The following is a 5,519-nucleotide window of genomic DNA, read 5'->3' on the forward strand; positions in this document are numbered from 1 at the left end:
CTGCCAGCTGGGACGAAATAACCAAGGGAAAATGGTCAGCTAAATGGGTAAACGAATCCAAGCTCAAAGTTGTAGCCTGAGGCCTTTACCACCTGTGTGCATTACTACGCGACCACCGGAACTCGATCGGCGATTGGAGAATGTCCTTTTACCATTTCCCAGGAAGATTTGTTTCTAAATTTGACAGGACAATGGACGATGAGTAATTTGAACGGTAGTAAATGTTAGCGTCCCTAGAAAAATGCGCGTCCCCCAGCGAGTATAAAAGCGGCTGTTTTTACAGTATTAGTTTTTTTTAGTTTAGTACCGTTGAGCAAAGGAGACGCATTGCTTGCGCGGCGTGATGCGGGAGCGAGATATGCAGTTGCTCAGGGAAGACAGTCAGCAGAGATAAGCTACAAGCTTAGAGCGCTGTCCGTACGGGCCTGTCATGCCAGTTGTGTTCAGTTTGATTTACCGGTTATAAGTACTTTGTTTTTAAAACTAGCCTTTGGTTTAGGTTACCTTTTCTCGGGATTTGACTATGTTTGTTATCACTTAAAATTTATTATTTAATTTGTTAATAAATCCTTATAAGTCCATGCCTTGCATCATGTATTCGTTCTCACGTTGGCTTTCGCTCGATCGTTTTCGTTTCATTCCATTTAATTTTGCCTACTTTTTGGCTGGTGTCAGAACCTGATAGTTTTGCCTTCAGTATTGCATTTGTTTCTACATTTTTTGTAACCGCACGGTAAATGTCAAGTTCTGACGGTTATACATGCATGCAAATACTTTTCTTCTGTAATAATTCCAGATTTTTTTTTTGGCAAAAATCATAAGAATCCAAGATGGCAGATCCAAGATGAGGGACCCGAGAAGATGGCGGAAATTCTTACCAAAAAAGGATTATAAACGTTTTTATGGCCTTTTTGCATTGTGAAGCCGTTAAAAGGTTTATTCTGACATATCTCAATGATGTAAGATGATTTAAACCTTATATTTGATAATATAGGCAAAATTTGAAATAATAGCTTAAGATTGTATTCATCTTTATCTGTACTCTATATCAACCCCGCGGAAAATATTATCATCCATATAGCAGATTTTACTGTTGGATGATTGAAAATGTAATTCAAGTTCGAAAATTAAAAGTACACCACCAATTTTTTTCGGCAGTAAAAGATTCGTAGCACTAACCCAGAGACTTAAACTATCGGCTCATTCCTTTGGAGTCTCCTCAGCTGGTGCCTCATCTTGCGCAGGCGCGGTATCTTGTTCTACTGGGGCCTCGCTTGCAGGCTGGTCTTTCGGAGCGTCTGGCCCAGTGTCTGCTGGTGGGCCGCCATCTTCTGCTGGTTGGTTTTCTGTGAAGCAAACGAAGGAATGAAGTCAGTGCCTCATCAACGGATGGCATCAAGATGATGACAAGGACCCTGACTATTTGGTCCTTTATGTGTTGATTTGTAGCTTGCTTTCTTTCGCTTCTCCCCCACCCCCCTTAAGAATTGTTTGCCAAACAGTTTACGGCTCCTCTGATATTGAAGCTTGAAGATAACGTCACAGAAACTGAAATAAAATCATTCAAAAAAATCTGTGAGAAGCGCACTTTCTGAAATACAACATTTAGTTCTATTTACTTTTATTACAGCCTCACGAATATCACCAATATCTTGATATGATGTATTTTCGGCGGCAAACAGGCCTCAAAATTTTATTTTTGTCAATCGAAAACTATTCTATCAAAAATAGTTTTAGCGAAGAAAAACAAAAAGTTTATTTCTTTTCATAAACAGCACGACTAAACTATTATGTATGACCATGCGCGCAGATGCTGACCAACATCCGACGATTGCAGGCTCTTCTTAGGGGAAACCACTATAACTGTGTTACCCTTATTTTTGTCATTCCACGCCATTATGTATATTCTACTTTTTTCTCCCCTTTAGATCCTCTCTCCACTGACAACAATCCCCCCCTTTTTTTCATCCACCCACCCTAGATGCCATGGTACGAAGACCCGCTTTTAACCAAAAACGCATCACTATCCCGGACACTCCTTATAGTCCAACTTCTACACTTACTGTAGCATTATCCCCATATTTACCCTCCAGTCCTTACCCCTGCCACGCACCTCTACCCGTATCACAACCATTATCCCCCTATATGTCCCCCTTCTCCCCAGGTGCCATGGTACGAATACCCGCTTTTAACCAAAACCCCATATCGCGTGATTTAGACCTGCAAAGATGTCTGGTTCTGTTTTTCTCTTGCTCGTAATCCTATGCACGTCTTCAGAATGTCTAAATGGTTAAATTAAGTGTATTTTTTTCTTCTTTCCTTCTTTCGTTTTTAGAGCAAGCTACCAACATACTGACAGCAATGTTTCATTTATAGAATTTATGTGATTATGATGACTTGGGAGGCACAATTCTAATTGAAGCAGATGAATTGCAAATTTCATATGGAATAAAAGAATGGACTACCTTAATGACTTTCACCTCGTAATTATGCTGAAAACTGACACAAAACAAGTAAAGTTAAAGGTGCTTTCCAATTTTGCCAGTATAGACGTTAACAAATAATGAAATTATTAGTATCTGTGCACAACATGGTGGCATCATTTGTGTGGTTTTATTACTCGATATTCCATAATAATGAAGTATTCAATATTCACGAGAAGTATCTAAGTGTTCATTTAGGCGACAATATCTTCAAAAATATTTGTCCGATTTCTGGGAAATGAAAGGGTTGTTTAGAGGAGGGTATGATGATTGTATGTGATTCAGAACAACTTGTGCTTGATATGAAACCGCGAACAGTTCCACCAACAATCATACACTAGAAAATTGATACCACATACCACAAACAATTCAAGATCTTTCTCCGATTTTCCTATAAATGGCACCCATAAAAGTGATCACAATATGGGGGTAGTGGTTTTATTTCCCAGATACCTACCTGGTATATTCAGTGCAAGCATTTCTAGTGGTACAATCTTTGGTTTAATTTAGAGCCAAGCGGGAACGATATGTAAGTACCCATTATATTGTTCATCAGGCTTAGTGTCCGTTGGTGGGTCATATACGTTTTCGTATGCGAGATTATCATCTACAATGTACAATCTACGAGTTTATTACAAATCTTCTGGAAATGCAACAGCTAGAGAGATCTATTTTACAGGAACGCCCACTCTAGGTTAGAGAGCATGAGGCTCTAACAATTTGGTCTTTATGCCTTGACTGCATGTAGCTTGTTTAGGATAATTATGCAATTTATGTTCTACTTTATTCCATGATTAGAGTTCAAATATTATTGTAAGCTCTACCAGGGCCACAAAGGCACATTTATGCATGTATCTTTTCTCCCACGCGCTTTTGAGGTAAAATTCCTAATTTTAGATTCAATTAATTATATTTCACTTTACGATCGTTTTACAATAAAATCACCATAATCATCGATTTGGTTTTCCGTGGTTTTCCGTATTTTCGACCCGTAAAATTCGCCGCTCAATTTTCCCAACTTTGGCTGGCCCAGTGGCATATAAAGTTTGGAACTCCTTCCCAGGCCGCTCGCGCTGGTCATAGTTACACCGTAGTTGTAAATAAGTTTATCCGAACGGAAAAGTACGGATTTCTATCATAGTATCCAATCATAAACTATAGAAGAAAGACTGCCATAGTGCAGAGCTCCAGACAGTCGCACTCAAATAACGGAGATATCATTCTCGAAATGTATGTAGAAATCATTACATATTCCTGTGAATGGTTAATCGTTTGGCATCTTTATGGAAACATTTAGCACGCAAAACGGTATCCGACAATCGCTGATTGGAGCGGAACTATATATAAACATTCTGTTTTCCTTCTGTTGGAAGATATCTCTATTATCCAGAAAGAGTGCGATTTTTTGTCATAACAATCCACGTCCTCCATTTAGATCATCATAGCGCGCGCAGTGAAATGCGCAAGCGCAACAGAATAGTCCCTGGCATGAGAATAAAAAAAAATAAATAAAAACTTCAAACAAAGCTTGGGATAGGGTAAAAATTGGATCATTGTTCAATTTAATTTGTTTATTCATAACCTTTTCATAACTAGATTCCTGTGTATTTTCCTCTTGAGAAAGACATGACGCAATGCTTCTGCATACTAATAAGGGGAGTCCCCGGCAATCTGACTTTCACTTTCGCTAGTAGAATTTCCTGTTTGAGTGTTTAGCGGGGCTCACATTTACTCAGTTCACTGGCTTTTGGAATTATAGAGCCTGCACCGCCTAACTCATCAATAGCAGGCGTCATCATTTCTTTATTGCATTAGCTTCCACCAAAACCAGCACAAGCGGTAAGCTGATTTGTCCGTTGTAATTCCGTTCTCTTATTCGCTAGTGTCATGGCTATTTTATCTTCTCACTTTTGTAATTGTGTCGTTCCAGAAAATATCCATACCCCCCATGGAGGGATTGGGAACTCCGGAGGGGGTGGGGGGTCAAACGCCCAGGAATTTCCAGAGGGGAAGACGGGTGAAATGCCCTTTTTCCATTACAGTTACCGTATTTATTTTTTTTCCAGCGGGCTGGAAATTCCAGAGGGGTGGGGGTTCATACCTCAGAACCCCTCCTTGTGGGAGGGGGTATGAATATTTTCTAGAACTACACATTTAGCCTTCGCATAGCCGTTTTCACCCGCTCGACTTGTACAATAAGGGCTTAAATCATCAATCAGGATTTGACACGAGTGGTGGGTGTTCAGTGCTTTCTCAGTAACAATTCGTAGAAAGCATTTAGCGTTCCATGGTTTGAGTTTGAGTTCAAATTATTAAATTTGTGTTCGAATTATCAAGTTTGTGTTCGAATTATTAAGTTTGCGTTGAAATTATTAATGTTGCATGTGCTTTACATTTTAGATGATGTTTTGTCCATATCGGCCACGGTATATAACCATAGTCGGGTCGCCTATGGCTAGCCCCACTAAACCCCATACTTGAAGCCGAAGTGCACTTCTGTTCAAACATACCTTGGCGCTGATTGGCTAATCTAAACCATGTTGCATTCCTAAGTATTCCTTTGAGAACTGAACAAGGAAGGGATGTCTAGAGGTCAGAGACTTAGCTCCAAAACGCCAATTCTCGAGTAGAAAGGAATTAGGGGCGAGCGTGAAATGCGCCAGGAATAAAGACCAAAAACCCGTTGATCTGCCTGAAGTATTCGGTATTTTTATGTTTCTTGTCATACTTGTCACAACACGGGCACAAAACAAATAGCAGATATACATATAATACCACAGGTATCCCAGTCAACCCTGCGCTCAGGATCTAGTTTTAGCCCCCCCCCCCCCCCCTTGCCCCTATAGGAATTGTCACACTATAAGATATCTAGGAGCGTAGAGTTTTGCATTTCTTAACCAGTAGAAATTTTTTTCCTGTTGCAACAAAGAACCCTCAAAATCTTGATGGTATTATGAGGAGATGAACTGTTTAAAAAACAACAACAATCATTTGTTGCATTTTGAATCTCATAACCTGAATTTCCTAGCATATCAT

At 39.7% G+C, this 5,519-nt stretch overlaps 1 long non-coding RNA gene across 1 annotated transcript; it reads left to right on the plus strand.

Moving 5' to 3' along the window:
* The first annotated feature begins 796 nt into the window (after window positions 1-796).
* Window positions 797-5,168, plus strand: LOC116608258. The gene is made up of 2 exons (XR_007314269.1): window positions 797-3,713; window positions 4,884-5,168. It is a non-coding gene; the product is annotated as an uncharacterized LOC116608258 (long non-coding RNA).
* The last annotated feature ends 351 nt before the right edge of the window (window positions 5,169-5,519 follow it).

This window comes from Nematostella vectensis, chromosome 11 (assembly GCF_932526225.1).
Source record: "Nematostella vectensis chromosome 11, jaNemVect1.1, whole genome shotgun sequence".
NCBI classification, from domain to species: Eukaryota; Metazoa; Cnidaria; class Anthozoa; order Actiniaria; family Edwardsiidae; genus Nematostella; species Nematostella vectensis.